This window comes from Dicentrarchus labrax, unplaced genomic scaffold, assembly GCF_905237075.1.
Source record: "Dicentrarchus labrax unplaced genomic scaffold, dlabrax2021, whole genome shotgun sequence".
In the NCBI taxonomy this organism is placed as follows: Eukaryota; Metazoa; Chordata; class Actinopteri; family Moronidae; genus Dicentrarchus; species Dicentrarchus labrax.
This window is the reverse complement of record NW_026136708.1, coordinates 346,961-365,239: the sequence shown is the minus strand read 5'-3', so window position 1 is coordinate 365,239 and position 18,279 is coordinate 346,961. Positions and strand designations below refer to the sequence as shown.

The 18,279-nt window shown below is 39.4% G+C and overlaps 1 protein-coding gene across 2 annotated transcripts in view; it reads right to left on the bottom strand.

The window, feature by feature from the left end:
- The window catches only part of LOC127368777 (5-hydroxytryptamine receptor 1E), a 42,870-nt gene extending 25,321 nt beyond the window's left edge, over window positions 1-17,549 (bottom strand). Inside the window, exons 1-3 of one of the 2 annotated variants that reach the window (XR_007885873.1) lie at window positions 17,334-17,549; window positions 7,300-7,577; window positions 5,475-5,735 (exon numbers count right to left, since the gene is read on the bottom strand). The gene's annotated coding sequence lies outside the window, so the exon portion shown is untranslated. Of the gene's footprint in view, window positions 1-5,474; window positions 5,736-7,299; window positions 7,578-17,333 lie in introns of those variants that run through there. The other variant, XM_051409943.1, reaches the window with a different exon arrangement.
- Window positions 17,550-18,279: the final 730 nt, after the last annotated feature.

The following is an 18,279-nucleotide window of genomic DNA, read 5'->3' as shown; positions in this document are numbered from 1 at the left end:
CCGGTTCAAATCTAGAGTTAAAAAGCACCAAGATCTAAACAGTGGATGGTAACAATGTGGCTTCAGACTGGATCAACAGTCAATGTATGACAGCTTCTGGCAGACAACCACAACACTGACGCAGGCACGGCTGTGGCTCAGAGGCAGAGCGGGTTGTCCACTAATCTGAGGCTATAAAACACAAATAGTTACAAGCTGTTATAAAAGATCAACCATTCTTTATATCCAGCTTGTTATTGGCATTGATTTTCTTTCTGGTTTGTGACTTAATTCTTTAAAATTTCCCATTTTCTGGTTTGCTTTTCACAAAACTTTCACTGCTTTTCCAGACTCCTGTCTGGAATAATAACTATATTTTATATATATGAAAGGAAATCTAAATGTTGTAAGGAGATCAGTGTTTGCACTGATATGAAATTAATCCAATTTATTTTCACGTAGAACAAAGACATTTTAATAACATAATAATGATGAGCATAGCTGTAGCTATGTACATATATATAGATTTCCACAAGTCAACTTTTAAAATTATTTGAAATTTGTCTTTAAAAAGTCTTTAAAAAACTAAATATATTCTAAATTAATTTAAGAATTAAACAGCTGTCAATGTATATTGTGTGACAACCCTCTTTCTTCTCTCGTTCTAATATATATGTCTTTTCTATATGAAACGTTGGTTAGTAAAAACAGAGCAAAAAGCTGTATAGACCTGACTTTGACCTTATAGGACTGTATTAGAGAGCAGTGGCGGGTTGTTAGCATCTCTATTATGAAGCAGCTGATGAGATTTGGGACAGTGTAGGATGGTGTCAGGCCTGGATCCAGGGCAGTAATGGAGTTGGCCATGACCCCTGCCACACACACACACACACACACACACACACACACACACACACACACACACACACACACACACACACACACACACACACACACACGCACACCAGACACAGCTATGCTTTATTTCTGTACAAATTAATGATAGAATACATGAGTTTTATTTTCCTTTTTTAACCTGGACATTGAGGATTGACCAGTCAGCTTGCTCGACACTTAGGACTGTATGACAGTTGTGCATCTTTTATTAAGATTTGGGAGCCTGTGCAACCTATGGTTACCCATAACACCTTCCCCTGTGTACACCTCCACGACAGTTTGCACGGATCTTTATAGAAAATCAATATCCAAATTGCAGAAGCTGCAATTTTTTGATATAGATAAAATTCATAATAATGAAGTACTCTAGAATTGCAGAGAAGCCCTGGCGCACATATCTTGTTCTCCAGATTTAAGAAAACATGTTTGTTTAATACAGACCCCCCAAAACACATAATCAGGATTTCATTAGTTTTTTCAGTGAAAATTTGTGATGCAAACCCACACACTAATTGTGAATCATAAGCAATATCTGTCAAGATAATCGCAATAAGATGTTTTTACCATATTGTGTTGCCCTAATAGAAATGTGGGATATAGTATTCCTGAAGGGGCAAGCTGTTTTCTGTTCACCGTCAGACCATCACACCAGGATCATTTCAATCTACACATATACAGTTGTTGACATAAAATCTGAAAAATCCACCATCAGTAGAAAAGGATGCAAGCTTATTGGATGTTACTGACCATGAAAAGGCTTAATGCAGATACTTTGTACTCCATACAAATGTCAGCAAACCTTTCACAACCTTAAGATAAATATTTAATTCAAGTGCAAATAAAACTGGCTCTGATCCAGTCAATCACGACACAAATAAAATTATGGAGCAACAATATTTCATCTGTGACCTGTGCCTTTAATTCCTGGAATTACAGACAGTAATCAACCGTGTCAATTTTGTAATGAGATTTACTGTGGCGCAGGAACCATGACACAAAACAGCGTCCCTGCTGCTTAATTCTCATTGCTGATTTCTTAACTAGTGAGCCTCTTTGTCAGATGGTTTGACAACTGCTGTTTTTTTTTTTTACTTTCTACACAATTAAATAAGCAAAGGAAACAGTGCTTTCAGTAAACAGAGTGACTGAGCAGGAATCAAAGAGTTACGTTCGCTTTGTGGAGGATGACAGTCAGCATGCAAGGCCATCGCCTGTCTGTCTACAATGCAGTGCTCAATGGCGCCGTGCGAAGAGAAGTACACTATTGATTTGTTGTCCTTGATTGCAAAGACAGGAAGGTAGGTAGTGCTGGCTCAGATGGCAACCCCTGTGGGTAACATAACATCACTCACTTAAACAACTGCTCAGGAACACTGCACTCTTTATTCAATGACAGATCAGTCAGTAAACCAGCAAACAAATAAAACATGTTTATTTAAGCTTATTCAGTGTAGTTGCAGTTTCAATTTCTGTTCATAATTTGGCTTCATTTTCAAATCTATACTTGGAAATAGTGACTAAGGAAATCAATCAATTAATCTGATGTTCATGTTTTCTATTAATCATTAAGTCTAGGAAATGTCAAACAACTGTGCTAAAGTCCAAGTCCAAAATTTTTCGCTCTGTCTGAGCAGAAGTCGAAAACCAAAAGATATTCAGATACAATTATAAATAACAAAAATAGTACTAACAAATACTCTAACCATGTAATGTTTGGCACGTTTTGGTTTAAAAATGACTAAAACAATTATTAGCAATAAACTAACAAGTATGAAGTAAACTTGGAGTTGAGCAAAAATAAATATTACCATTTTTACAGTATAATGGTTTGTCTCATACAAAACTTTTGAATTATAATTTCTACTCCTAATGTCAAGACCATGTTAGATAATGTTCAACTCTCCCTGGGTTCATTCTCTAGCCAAGCAATGCATGTTTGCAAGAATGTGAGATTCTGTTTTATGCATATCTTATTTGAACAGTTAAATCGCAAAACTGGTTAAAGGTCCAATGTGGAAGATTTAGTAGCATCTAGTGGTGAAGTTTCAGATTGCAATGAATATTATATTCCATTTCTGACAATAGATCCTCTTAAATGTTAGACACTGGTCCTTTAAGTCATGCTTCTAGCAGCTCAGAAATGTAGCAAGTGAATTCAATCCATCCATTTACCTCATGACACCTAAAAGTCATTTATGTGTTTTTAAATTCTCGGTTAGACTACTGTCATTTAACTCAGTCATTAATTAGTCAACTCCAGACTCTTCTGTCGGATTGATCTTAAAATAATTTTTTTGTCAGGAATTTATTAAATGGCCTTGTTTCATTAAATGAAAGCCAACAGATGCTATGTGATTATATTCTTAATGCCTGGTATCAGTGTTGCTACAGCTGCTTCATAACTTCTGAATTTCACAGAACTGAATATACATACATACACAGATCATACATCAGCAGAAGTCCTCATTTCTTATTTCTGTTGGCACATAATATGCATGAACAGACACTGTTTGTGTGATACATCTGCTGCCTGCATCATTAATCATTGTATTTTACTGCACTTTCATTCAGTTACCTAATTTATCTTTTTTTCTCTTTTCACTTTTCATTTTGTCGTACTGGAACCTGCACCAAAATAAATTCCCTGTATGCAAATACTTGGTGAATATTTTGATCTTCCCACATGTTAAAGGAGACATATTATGCCACTTTTCAGGTTCATAATTGTATTTTGTGGCTCTACTAAAATAGGTTTAGATGTTTTAATGTTCATAAAACACATTATTTTTCTCATACTGCCTATAGCTGAAGCATCTCTTTTCAGCCTCTGTCTGAAGCGCTCTGTTTGATCTCCTGTCTCTTTAAAGCCCCCCTCCCAAAAAGCAGAGTCTGCTCTGATTGGTCAGCCTTATGTCGGGCTGACGCTCCAGCCCTCCCACTTCCGCCTCAGCGTTGGCGGTGTTTTGGCAGGCAGCTCCTCACTGCTACTGAGGGTCTGTCCTCACGAATACGCGGCCTCACCCAATAAGATGTTGTTTAAAAAAAAATCTCCGTAAACACGGCTTCATTTCCAGAAATATCTGCGTCCACATGGATTCACTGAAACGATCCAAAACGCTGTAGTACATATGCCAGGCCTGTATGTGGCGCTGTGACGCCGCCACACCAATACACTAAAACCAGAAGAGAAGCCATGGAGCATGCGCTGTTTACAACAAGTATTGTATTCTGCCATTGTTGTTGTTGTTATGCGCGTCTGGGCGGCTGAGGTTAAGGCTGAGGCGGGGCTAATCCGTTTTTGCCATCCAGACGACTCCGGGCAATCTGGCGTTTCGGATTTTCCACTCTAGGACCCGTTTCCAAAAATAACGTTTTCCACCCGAAACCGCCGTATCCGTCTCCGAGGCCGTCGATAAAGTATTTATCCGGATTCAAGAAAACGTATTATGAGGACAGGCCCTGAGTTTGTGATTTCTCCTGCCAATATTAATTCAATAACTGGTTCTCTACATGTTGAGCGGAGTCTGACCTGAAATCATGGAGAAACAACAACATCAACAATCAGGATTACAGCTTTCTGTGCGTTTCCTCAGGTAAATACTGCTAACGTATTATCTCTTCTCACATAATGTTGGTTGTGTTTATATTTTTATTTCCTACTCTTACTGTTTTTAGACTGTTTTTTCTATCCACTTTGTAGCTGCAACATTGGAATTTCCACTGTGGGACAAATAAAGGAATAAGGATACCTTAACTATCAAACCAAACTGTGTTATATGCTTGTCTTTACAGGTACAGCCTACAGACCTACAGTCTCGACCAGTGGTAAAACATATTTGTTGTAGGCGCTAAAGGGTAACGTGTTAGCATGTGCATGTAGCATAGTATGTAACAGTTATTACCCGAATGTGGGGATGTTACCATACAAACAGACAACGTGAAACATTAGTCAGCAATTGTTTCTAGTGAAGAAACACCCGATAACGTACCAAGTATCGAGTAATAGTTAATGATACTTACCTCTCATCTGTTATATTCTTTATACATTAGTTTACTGAGACCATGGAAACTTACCATAATGAGGCAGAAACCTGCCTGGAATACTTTATCCTGTACATGTCAACATAACTTAAAGAATTACTCATCTAATAAAGTAACTTGCAAAAATAAAAACTACTGCTCAGTAACAAACTGTAAACTGTATCTGTATCCATATTTCATAGTCTGATATTTTAACTTGAAACGTTTTTGTCAGACAATTATTACCAAAGTTAACCTTCAAATATTTGTAAAAGCTGCAATTATATTTTCACCCCTTTTAAAATACTGTATATATACTGAATATCATTTATGATACATTATGTCATTTATCTGTCAACATAATAAAGTTTCAATGTGAGGCAGAAATGTATTGTGTTACTTACGCTCATTTACTACAGGTTTAAAATTTCACATGTACATATTGATAGATGTTACATGGACCAGGTTCAACCCTTCAACATGCAGGAAATCTTCATAAAACCTCTCTGAAATAACATGTTATTTATATAAAACCACACTTAAAAATGACCAAAACTCTCCTTAAAAATATAACACTTTATTAATGTTTCATTTATATTCCAGTTACACATAAAGTGTGTGTATGCTGCAAGTAACAAAGCTATAACTTTTATGTAAACAGTGCAGATCATGTCCCGAAGGTTTATGGTTTGTAGTATACTGAAGTGTGAGCTGGTAATGGAGCTCTGCAGTCAGTGTTTATCTTGATGAGTCTTCCTTTGGATACCCAGACTGTCCTGATGCTGCAGCTGTCTCTGTCCTCTGATGGGTCCAGGAACACCTGAGCTTCATCAGGTCACCTGTAAAACAAGGCAGATTCAGTGTTACTTGTGTTGGGATCCAAGGATACCTCTAAATATGAACTTGTTCATTTGAAGTATTTTTCCGAACCCAAAGGGAAATGTTGGAATATGGCCACATGTGTTTTACACAAAGAAGATTTTCTTTTTTTTTTCTTTCCTACAGCGGCCTGTATGTACAAGTAAAAGCCTGATTGTAGTAGTCTTTTAGACAAAGGGAACATGCCTGCCAGATAACAGACCTCACAGTGGGGGTCCCGGAATGCGGCCAGGGTGTGTCATGAAGGCAATAAATGGCCAAACACCAGCCTTTCATTGGTCAAGATCCCCTCTGACACCAGACCTGTCATCACGGCTAATTAAGCCAGAGAGATGATCTTCTCTCTCTCTCTTCTCATCTACCTTCGCTCCTGCTCACACACCCACACCGGGTGATAAGTTCTGGACCTCGGCCTGACCCGCCGACGACGCACGACAATAGGATTATAGCACGGCACAAAAGCCTGTTTTTTCCTGTGATACCTGCACCAGCGGACATTGCACAGCAGAGACTGTTTGGACTTCAGAACCACAATTCTGATCAGCCTGGCTCACAGGACCGCCACTTGCAACTCTTTTTCATCTCCATTGGACCGTTGGTAACGTACTGGGCATTGGACCGCTGGTAACATACTGGGCATAGACAGACAACTTAACCGAGTTAATAGCTAAACAAGGACATGTTTAATTATTGTTAATGTTGCTGATGTGTTTTATTCAGGTTACTGTGGTATTGTGATGTTGATTTGATTAACTGAGGTTACTGTAGTAACTGTAGTCTTTGAGACAGTGCTAAGGTGATGTTAGGGTAATGCTTCACACAGACATCGTCTTTGCATCCACATACTCCCTTAAGGCACCGTTAATCTAAAAATCATACACACACATATTCTGTACATACACGTGGGGAGGGATTCAAATCCCCCCGCTTCTTTTATCTCTCTGTCTCTCACCAGCACGTGTTTCACATCCTGAAACATCTGGTCAGAGGACCTTTTATGACCCCATAAACACATAAACAAACAAACAAACACACACACACACACACACACACACACACACACACACACACACACACACACACACATACTCCTTTAGTTCTTTTAAGTTAGATTGTATATTGTGTATTTTTCCTCTGTTTGCTTTTATTATATCTGGTTAATAAATGTTTGTGTTTACATATGCTGGTTTATTTAATTTTGTACAAGAGTGAGTGATGATGTAATTGGACTAACGTTCTGTAGATGGCTTAGCTTGCTAACATTAGTTCTATAATACATTTACAGACTACTAGATCTTATTTTGAAACTTCTGTTGAGAAACACTAACTAGCGAATGTTATATTAAACCGGATGTTGACAGTTATAGTTCAGCAAAAAAAGGCGAAGAAGAAGGGGGCGTTCCAGTCAGCGAAAACGGGAACCCCCACCAGCACGAGATTTGTGGCTGCAGTTGGATGATATTGAGCCGGCAGGCTAACCTACACAATGAACAGTAAAACAACATTAAATAGAAAAAAACTTACAGCTTCCAAGTGTGAAGTTGGGTCACAGACAGTCTGTATCGGTCCATGAGCTGGTACTCCTTTGAGAAAGCAGTTGCAGTCCTTGTGGGAACATTTCAGAAATAAATACATAATCCAAAATAAAGTATGTATCTTCCTCTGATGATGGGAGGACATGCAGACTTCTGTGCTGGTCCCTGCAGCGAACATCTGGGCAGCTGTGGCACTTAGCTCCAGGCTTTCAGGAACAGCCAGGACTTGCAGGGTAAAGATGGTGGACAGCAGCAAAGGCAGCTCTTCTGCGAGGGAAGTGGTTAGTCAGAGGGGAGGTGGTGCTATGCAAATGAATCAGCTTCTTACGCAAGAAGGGGAGCAAAATCTGAACAGAGTGTTTGACCTGAGGTCTTCTGACATGGCCAGCCCACTAAAAAAGGACTGAGTTGTTTTTTTTCACAGTTTCTGGCTTGGTCGGCCACCCAAATATGTGTGTACAAACATTAAAAAGTACCCTCTGCATAATATGTCCCCTTTAAGTAATGGCGCATATGCTTCTTTAATCACTGTGTTGTAACATCCTGCTGCTGACCTCAGGGTTTCAGGAAGTAACCTGGCTGGAGTCTGGGGTATCTTTGTCACATGCGCATCTTCTGTCTCTTTTATTCCTTTAATTTCTTATGCACAACTCTCAACTGTCAACATCTGATGAGTACAAAAAGGCCCTAAACATTATTACAAAGTCTCCCTACAAATGAAAATTTGATTTTTAAAGCCCCATTTTCTGCCTTTGTCTGCATAATAGCTCTGTTGTATATTCACACCTCGGCACCCTGAACCTCCCAGACAACACTACTTTCCCACTTGAAAAAGCCAGTCTGCACTCTGCTCTATTTCCTGTTTTGAAGAGCTGAATAAATAAAATAAATAATGTGACAGGCTGAAGGGATAATGACTGATTACCACATGCTCTGATTTACATTCCACTCTGCCCCAACACTTTTCCACATAATGTGCTGCGCCGCTTCATAGCACAAGTGCATATCTTGGCCTCCCCTGTGACGTTCACACGCTGTCATCTTTGCACAGGTCTGACGTGTGAAGACCACAGATAGTTTTTAACATCGACTCCACCTCTTAAACAGCAAAATTAGCTAATACCTGTGTATGATCATACGGCAGGCCGCTACGGTGCTGTGAAATATGTTCACTCACAATGAGAGGCCTGATGATCTCGGGCGCTGTTGCTATTATGCCAGCGGGATAAATGACTCTTGCGCCCGACGCAAATCTAAAATGGGTTGGTCTGAAGTAGCTACATTAGTCATAGGTGTGGTTTGGGCGTCATCTCACATTCCCTTTAAAAGCAGGCGCGCTTGTTCCATGGCGGATTGCTATTATAATGGTGGATTTGCCAGGCGCACACCAGGAGCGGTTCACAGCCGAGGGGACCGACGTTCTCGTCAGGGCCGTAAAAGTCCGAGAAGTGACATTATTGACATGAAATAAATGAAACACAGCCATACAATAAATCAAAACAATGTAACGCAGCTTCCGCAGGAAGAAGACCCTGGCCTCGGGAGCAGTGCGCACGGGCCGAGCAGTGTGCAAGGGCCAGCTGAGGAGGGAGCAGCGCAAACACCAAGGTGCAGAGGATCCAGACCCACTACACGCCGGAGGACCACCCGTTCCTGCAGCAAACTGGGTTTGACATGCTGGAGCGGGAGTTGTCCGGGATGCGGCACAGTATTAATGCCCGTCTTGACCAGGTGGCGATGTTGCTGCTGCCTCTCAGGCGCATCCCCTCAAGTCTGCGCCCTTAAAATAGCATCTGAATAAGCGCCACTGACTTTAGACTAGGTTTTTCCTGGTCTGTGGCGGAATTGTTTTCTGAAACAGCAAAATAGCACCAGGGAACGTTTGCACCGGAACACGCCTCCTCTTTTCGCTGAACCGCCCCCCGGAGCGCAAATTCATTCCCTAATTTAAGGACGTGCATCGGTGGAGGGAAAATTCCAATGTGCGTCGAGTGCAAAATAGGAATTTTACAAGCGCCAGTGTACAAAGTCAATTGCGCTGAGTGCAAGATAGAGCCCTAAAACTATTTTCTCTGTAGAAAATATTATATGAAAACATCTTGAATAACTCTCTAGAAAACACAACAACTCAAATCACACTTACACACACTAAAATAAGAGTTGTTGTGTTTTTGTTCTCCTACACACTTGGAAGGCTGAGCTGTATTCAAATGGCTGCAATCTGCAACTTCACCTTTAAACTTCATTTTCTATTTTATTCTGGCGGCCCCTGTGGATAAAAGCACTTTGTTTCATTGATTTCAAGGGGAATCCGACCTGGTGGCAAGCATTAAGAATAACTATGTAGAAATAGCCAATCTTCTCTCTGATGGTCCCGTTTGTTTATGTAGGTCATATAGAGGCATCAGTATTAAATTGAGACTGTTTTATAACCAGCAAAAAGTAGACTAAAGAAAAAGGACAAAACCATTCTCTCATCACAACAGACAGTAAGGACTATTTGTTAATCCTTAATCAGCCTTAATTAACTAGAAGTGTACAAATAGAACATATCTCTATTGTGTCTACAATTTGTACAAGACTACTTGGTCCTTTCCAAGAGCCCTCCTCAGAAATTAGTCACATTAGTCCCTCTCTGAATGCACCACAGCCCTTGTTGCTTCTCACTGCTAATACCTGCTTATAAGGAGTTCGGTCTAGAACTGCTCTATTTTGAAAAGTGTCCTGACATAACATCTGTTATGATTTAGCGCTATACAAATAAAACTGAATTTAATTGAATTAAACTCCCAAGCTGCATTTGTATGAATGGGTGCAGAGTTGTGTTTTCCCTCCTAGATTTCACAGGTTTTTTATGGAATTGTTGTGGCCTAACATTTGTAGTTTCACGACAGCTTTTCTAAAAAATCGTGATAAAATGTATAAAATGTGATGTTTTTAGGCATTTTTTGGAATTAAATTGACAGTGAAAATTACAATTTGTATAATTCATAAAAAATGGAAGGCAGCTTGCTCCTTTAGAATATCACACTGTTTGGACAGGGTCAGTGTAAGTGCTCGTGTTGCACATGTCTACATGGTCTTCAACTTCAACTCTATATTACAGCCCCATACGCAGTGAGTTAAAGCTATAACTCTCAGATCCAAGGACTAAATCTTCTCTGCAATTACTTGAGTGAGTACAATGTTCTCACCAAAGTCAAACAGCCTTGTTGCTAGTGATTAAGATGCATGCCATACTGTATATATATGTAATGGAAGCCCATTTCTGCCAATGTGACAGAAAAAAAAGGATCCTGTAAGTCATTATAATGAGAAATATGAAATATTGACCTCAAAATAATGACACTTTCTCAATATTTCCAATTAACATCTTAAAATACTTAGATAGACTTATCAACTAAAGCTAATGATATTTCATAAATAACTGAAAATCAACACTTACAGAGCAATAATAAAAATAATAATATTATATAGTGTAATTGAACTGTGCTGTGCAGTCTTTGGACCTACAGTTCTTCTAATGAGGGGCTTGTCAAGGTTAAGAATGTGTGAAAAGAAGCTGTTTTTCCACTACCTCGCTTTTTGTCCATGGACTGTGCACTCTCTGCTTCTTAGAAAAAGCACTGCACTACAACCCTTGCTCATTCTCTTTGTTAACTCCCAGACAGACAGCCATGCATCTCCTCCATACAAGCTGTATAAAGAAAGACTATTAACAGTAAGTTAAAACATGGCTTAAACAAAATTAAAATTTGCAATATCAATTGTTTAATAGATTAAACTGTTAAATTCAAGTCTAATACTGTTAATACATTTCTAAAATGACATAAAATTAGTGACAATTATTAGTAAAATAAGTTATTTTCCAGTATTTTTTATTTACCTTCTTTTCTTTTTTACAGTGGTAGGGTTGCTAAATGTAACTTGTGCAAGAAGCAAGGACATAACCCCCCACTAGCTCTCCATCTGAAATTATTGTGTGTGACGGAGCACCAAGCAATAACACAAATACATTATTATTTTGGAGTAGCTAGCTTCTGCAGGGCCTTGGGAGCGCTCTGTAAAAATCTGGTAATTTGTATGACATCGACTAAGTCCGATAATATATATTATATACAATATTAACTTCACAAATAAACACTGAAGCACTGCATGAAATAATGTAAATAAGTAAAGTAATGTAATGTAAATAAGTAAAAAATATGCATTAAAACAGATGTTTTCACAGCAGCTTTTGCTGTTTTGTGGCCTGTCCTGAGTACCACATGCTGTTTAGGAAAGGTTTCACATGTTGTTCTTTACTTTTGGATCATCACCTCTTGTGTGCACAGAAGATATCTTGCCAGTGATGAAGGACAGGATTTCAGGTTGTTGTACATTCAGTTTATACCTGTGTACCAGGAAAAATCAGCCTCTAAAATAGGCTGGTAAAAACAGAAAGTAATTATGTGCACTTTGGCTCTACTTAACCACCTCTGATCTGCCCTATTATGATAGATATAACGTAAGTGTTATGTATCTGCGTATTTAGAAATAATTGTCACATTACAATAATGCATCTTTATAAAACTGCACGTAGATGTAATGTAATGTTTTCAGTGTGGCTCCAGTTGAAAGAAATAGCTAGAATGGTTCAAGTCTGTTTTCGAAATAGAGTGGATCACTGGCAGGATTTACAACACCACGCAGTACTTTGATAAGAGCTTGTTAATTGTAGTGGTGTCATGACACAGGTAGAGATACACAGAGAATGCAGTGATTGGGATGTAATCACTGGCCAAGTGCCAAGATTATCTTGCGGACTTGGGGATGTCATATATTAATTTTTGAGACACTTTGACAGGCGGGTGCTGTCACAGTTGTCTGTTTTCAGTAACCAGGCTTCATTCAGCCCGCTCAGCTCCACCCACGCTCTACCTCTTTATCCATTTTTGGATTAGCCTGGAGTTGGTGGAGTCAGGACCACCAAGATGGTGAGGGCCAGAGCTGACCACACTGAGCTTCACCACGTCTCTTCAGAAAGCTATTGGGGACGTCACGGGGGCTACGCCCGTTTTTATTCATACAGTCTATGCAAAAGGCAAGAAAAGGCAAGAAAATGAACTCAGCTTTCATCACTAGAGTAAGAAAGAGCAAAATATTAACTGCAATTAGAAAGCAAAATTAGGGTAATATAATGGAAAAAGAAATTGCTCCTAATGCCACCAGGGCCATCTAAAACACTACTGACTGACAGCTGGAGAACCCTGACACCTTGATTTCAGCTCTGCCTTCAGCACCATAAATCCTATTACACTCTTCAATTCATTGATGGATGTGAACATTAGCTCCTACACATGCCACTGAGCCTGGAGTGTCCTGTGGGAGAGGGGACAGTGGGTTAAGGTGAACAACCTGCCTTGCCCTTTAACCCTGAGCACTGGTGTCCCTCAAGGTCTTATCACTCTGGCTCTTCTCCTTACACACCAACAGCTTCACATCCCAGCACAGTTCAGTAACCATCCTCGAGTACACTGATGATACAACCATTAGGTAAACATTCAGTTGGTGCCACAACCTCCTACTCAACATTTGATGAACCCAAATCTGTCATACATATCCGATCATCACAGACTCATTTAAATACACTGGAATATTTACTCACACCGCATCACCAGAAATTCCGAGCAGAGATTGTTCAAACAACTTAAGGAAGTCAAAATGAAACACAGAATCATCCTACAGTTTTATCTTCAGTCTCTTCACTTCATCTTTGACTGTTTGGTATGGCAACCTTGATGGGAACTATGCAAATAGGACAGGAGAGCAAATCAATAGGGGGCCCACAGTGCATTTTTGTTGTCCTTGTTCTGATACCATTTTTTCCTTGTTGATACAGATTCCCATACCTGAAAAGTGCAAATCATCCAATACTGAGTACTGATCTGTATTAAAAATAGATATATACTGTGTATACTACTAAGCCTATATGGTTGCTATCACTTTTGTATGGCCTGGCTCAGGTTAAACCTGTCAGAGTAGAGCCAGTCATGACTTTGCCCTCCTGGGAAAAAAGGGCATTTCAGGGCTAATAAATAAAGTGGTATCAAATCGGTGCATTCTCCCTGATACCAGATACTTTTTTCTTTCTTTTACCGCTTTTTTGATATTTGTAATGTAATTTGTTTTTTCTTACTTTTGTTAATTGTTCTCAATAACCTTCTTTTTTGCCTAGAAAGCAATAACAGTGCAGTGATTGGAAAAAGTGATACTGCCATTGTCTCCAGCGCTCTATCACACTTCTACAGTATGACTTATCTGTAATAACTCTGCCAGGGCTGTTTAATACAGCAGAGAGGAAAACACTCAGCCAGAGACATGTGGCCTAATCCTACAGGGTCATTATTGAGCTGTGAAAGGATCGCCACATCCTGACGGTCCTGGGTGCCATTCTGTGCTCCTGAGCTCACTGGATTGGGATGATTACCAGTGAAGTCTGATGTTTTTGTCAGGGGTACGACATTTTGAGGAGTGGAAAAAGCCAATATGTCACTGGCCAATTCAAGAGGTAAATTAGGCTTGAGTTAAGTGATGCCGTAATTACAGTAGACTGTATAATAAAAAATGGCCATCTCTCTGTGATGTCACCCATACTTTTCTGAAGAGCCGTCGCCGTCTTGGCAGTCCAGACTCCACCGGTTCCTGGCTAATCCAAAAATGGGCAAAGTCGTGGAGCGTGGGTGGAGCTGAGGCAGGCTGAATGAAGCCTGGTTACTGAACAGCGACCTGTGACAGCACCAACCTGTCACTCAAAGTGGCCACACCCTTAATCATGTATAACCTAAAGCCTTGATATAATTTAAATGGGTGAATTATATAAAAAAAACTCACCCCCTCGTACAGTTGTCATGAACGCGGAAATTAGCTTTAGAGACCAGAACTGTTTTTGTACCACGCTGTAAACATGTTTATTTCTGCTCTAAAGTTGGCCATTTTAATATGGGGCCTTACGGAGATTGACTCCCTGCTAGAGCCAGCCTCAAGTGGCCATTAGAGGAACTGCAGGTTTCTTTACTTTGTGTCAGCTTAATTTGGCAGCCACAGAGGTTGCCGCAAGGTCCCTTTTTGAACCAGGGTTTGTTATTGCTGTAGCTTTTAACAGCCTTGGTAGGTATGCATAGGTCCACTCAAATGTTAATACGTTAGAGGACTGGCAGTTTTTGTAACTTCTGTGTTGGCTTTATTTGCCAGCCATGAAGGTTGCTACTTGGATGTATTAACAACTTGTACGCACAAGTATTTTGATCCAATGCCACTGTTGGCCAGACTATGTCATTTGTTTGTTTTAAGATGTGTCAATGTGCGTTTGAGATGTGCTTAGGTTCAGGCACAAAAACAACTTTATTAAGGCTAGGTGAACATCAGGGTTTGGGTTCAAATTAATTGTGATTTTAAAATAATTAATTTGTTACAGTTAGGGGACATTCATGGTTGTGGATCCAATTACTACCACTTGGTTGCAAGGTAGATAAAACAAGATCACTAGAGTGCCATAACGAGAGCCGACAGCGTCCCGCTAGCATGGCAGCGAAGAGGGTCTTTGCTGTTATTTGATAACTGCTAATGAATAAAACAATTTGTATGGGGGCAATTACAAATTTACTATTTCTGACCTATTTGCCTGACTGGGCAAGTGAAAAAAACATCAACATTGAACCCTTTCATGGTAAAAAAAAACCCAAAAAAAAACGATGATTGTAAGGATCAGGAAGTGAACAGCGGTTCAATGTTTTGTTGACCGTCCATCCACCTTAAACATGAACATATGTGGTTTTGGGGCTGAAACAACTGATGCTGTTGCTGCTCTCCCATGCACTGATACCTGAAAACAGCTCAACTGAGAGTTTCATGGACATGACTGGTTAAATAAGGATAAATAATTAGCCTTATTTACTCATTCTCTCTTTTTTTATTTCCTGCATGCACACACACACACATGCATAGTGACTCAGTACACCCACGCTCCTCTTCATTTCTCCAGCTAATTCAGCACTCTTGAATCCACCACATCATGAGAATGAGCGTACAGCGCTACCTCTTACCGTCCTGACCTCAGTCTGGCATGAGCCACAAAACTCACAGACACACAGACAGAACTGACTCAGCTAAAGTCAACTTGAGACAACTCAGAATACTGACACATTACTGCTGTAACCAGTTGGTTAATCACTGCTTGGCTGGACAATAAGATGGTCCTCCATATTTGTTAATCCAACAGATATTCTTTGGCTGGAGCACACATCAGATATGTCTGCTGTAGAAATATTTAACAATAGAAACATTTCTTAAAATAAACCAAAAAGCTGCTGTGTTACAGTTGTGCTTCAACCAGGGCCACAGCTAACAATAAGGACATTCAGGTCATGTGAATTTGGGAGTCTAAGCAACCTGGAGTTCTACAAAATACTATAAATGGTGGGTATTCAATTGGGTTATTCCAGTACACTTCATTTATTAAAATTCGGGCTGCACAATTGACATAATAATGAAGTAGCTGTAGCGCTGCAGAGATGCCCTGGTCTACAAGTCTTGGTACAGATCCTAAAAGAAATGACATCATCATGATTTTAATAGTTTTTTCAGTGAAAATTTGTGATGTGAAAAGGATTATTCTAATTATATTATATTCTAATTATATTATATTCTAATTGTGAATCATATCGCATTATCTGTCAAAATAATCACAGTATTACATGTATTATATTATATATTTAATCTGTGGGCGCAGAATGTTTATGCACAAGTTGCCGTATGCTCAAGATCCATATCTTGTGCCTAATATAATATAATATATAATATAAGATACACAAATGTAACCTCTATGGGCTCTGAGAAAAAAAAATCTCTAAAAGTGCCCTCTTGGATGCCCCTGTGGCAGATAATACATCCCCTCTAGGGTGCTAATCCTAACCCTGACTAAGCTGTTCCACCATAAATGATCTCAAAAAATTATATCAATGACTCGATTGTTATCTGATGTCAAGAGACAGTTCAAGCGCAATATGTGAAGATTCAAATCTGTGAGATAAATAATGAACTGTGATACTCAGAGGGCACTCTTTACTTTTGACTGGGTGTGTCTGGCGCTCTACCCATGTCACCAGTGGCTGTATCAAGGACATGGTGGCTGCAGGTGAAGATTTTGAAATTGAGGGTGAACCATCCTGTTTAAAGTCGGAGGTGTGGTAACTTTTTTACTTTTTTTGTGAAATAATGTGTAGCATATCAATACTGAATAAGTTAAAACATCTATATTAGTGTAGGCCAGTGTGCTAGAAGATGTACAAAAAATACACCGTATATACACAGTAGGCCTGCATCTCAGCAATTGGGTCACTTCTGTGAAGAAGAGTAAATTGTTAAGTAAATTGTCTAATAGTGTCAGGGACAAGAAAACACTGAATTTGTTAAATAAGAAGCCTATTAAGCGAGTATAAAAGGTTTTCTTATACAGGAAATAATCAAATCACTCATTTTACACAAACTCCCCATGAATTATTCTCTAGATCCTATGGAAGCCCATGTGACGAAACAAAAAAAAAAGATGCTGTAAATCATTACAATGAGAAACTTTATCAATATTTTGGTTTCTCATTATAATGACTTAAATAATCTTTTTTTCCATGTCACATTCCACCTGATGATGAATGATTCTATTTATTGATTAATCACCTATTTGATTCAGCACTACATGAATGTAGTGATTTATAAAAAAAACCCCACTCATGTTCAGGTCCTGTTCAATCAGATATTACAGTGGTTGCATGAGTATCACCTAACTGTCTGCATGCACAGAACAAAAGGGAGGCAGGGCAGCTGCTGCAGGGACAGACAGTATCTTGTTTTATGAATTACATTGTAAGGACAGCAGGCTGTGTGCTGACAGACAGACAGGGCACCTGTGGCACCAGTAACGCACCCTACTACACTCTATCTACCCATTCATACCCCCCCTACCCAGGCTGGGCTCAGTCCACTTACCATTGATGTTTGGTCTCATCCTCTTCTTTTAATAAACAATCAAAACTAGATGTGATGTCTGCCTCGCGCTTGTTGCACACAGCTGCAGCGTTTTCCCTTCACATGATGAACAAACACACATTCGTTCAAATAAACTTATGATGAACGCGCACGAATCCACGCTACCAATCACCCGACATGCATCTGCCAGCTGAGGGAAAACAGGAGAACTTCATGAGTCCTGTAGCGCTGTGTGGCTGCAGCTCGTCTGTGCGCCTGCTGAGGCTGTCTGCTGCTGCGTTCAAGGGCTGTCGGAAATGTTAACGACTCGCGCATTAATGACTCGACAATACAGTAAATAGCCTACAACTGACGTTTTTATCCAAATATACGACTTGCTGTAATGTGATGCCACATCGTCGTCATGCGCACATTCTTTTTCTTTCCTTGCTGCAGAGCAAACAGGTCTGTGCCAGGGCCGTAGCTATGCATGCATTTTCAATGCACACACAAATATGCTTCAATCCATATATAAGTAAAAAAAAAATTCACATATAAAAATAAGATTTGTAAACATATTTGTGATGCGCACACAAATATTTCTTGTTTTTAAATATGTGCAATAAAAATTCACAAATGTACAAATCGTCAGGTATTTGCAATTTTCATCAAATACATATTTGGAAGTTGTTATATTGATATATGAATTGTCAAACACGCATTTGTCTCAGTGCTTTTAATTTGTAAACCTCCCTGCATTTGTGTGTGGAACTTTGAGACTCTTCTAGCGTGACTCCCATACACAAATGCATTTTTTCTACAAGGGGGTCGTCTGCAGCCAATCAGATGTCTCACTCCTTTACAGCCAGATTTATTTTTATGGAGATGTATTTTTTATTTCTTATGTATTACCTGTTTATATTTGGATTCCTTAGTTTTGCTATACATTGTACTTTACAGTTAGATT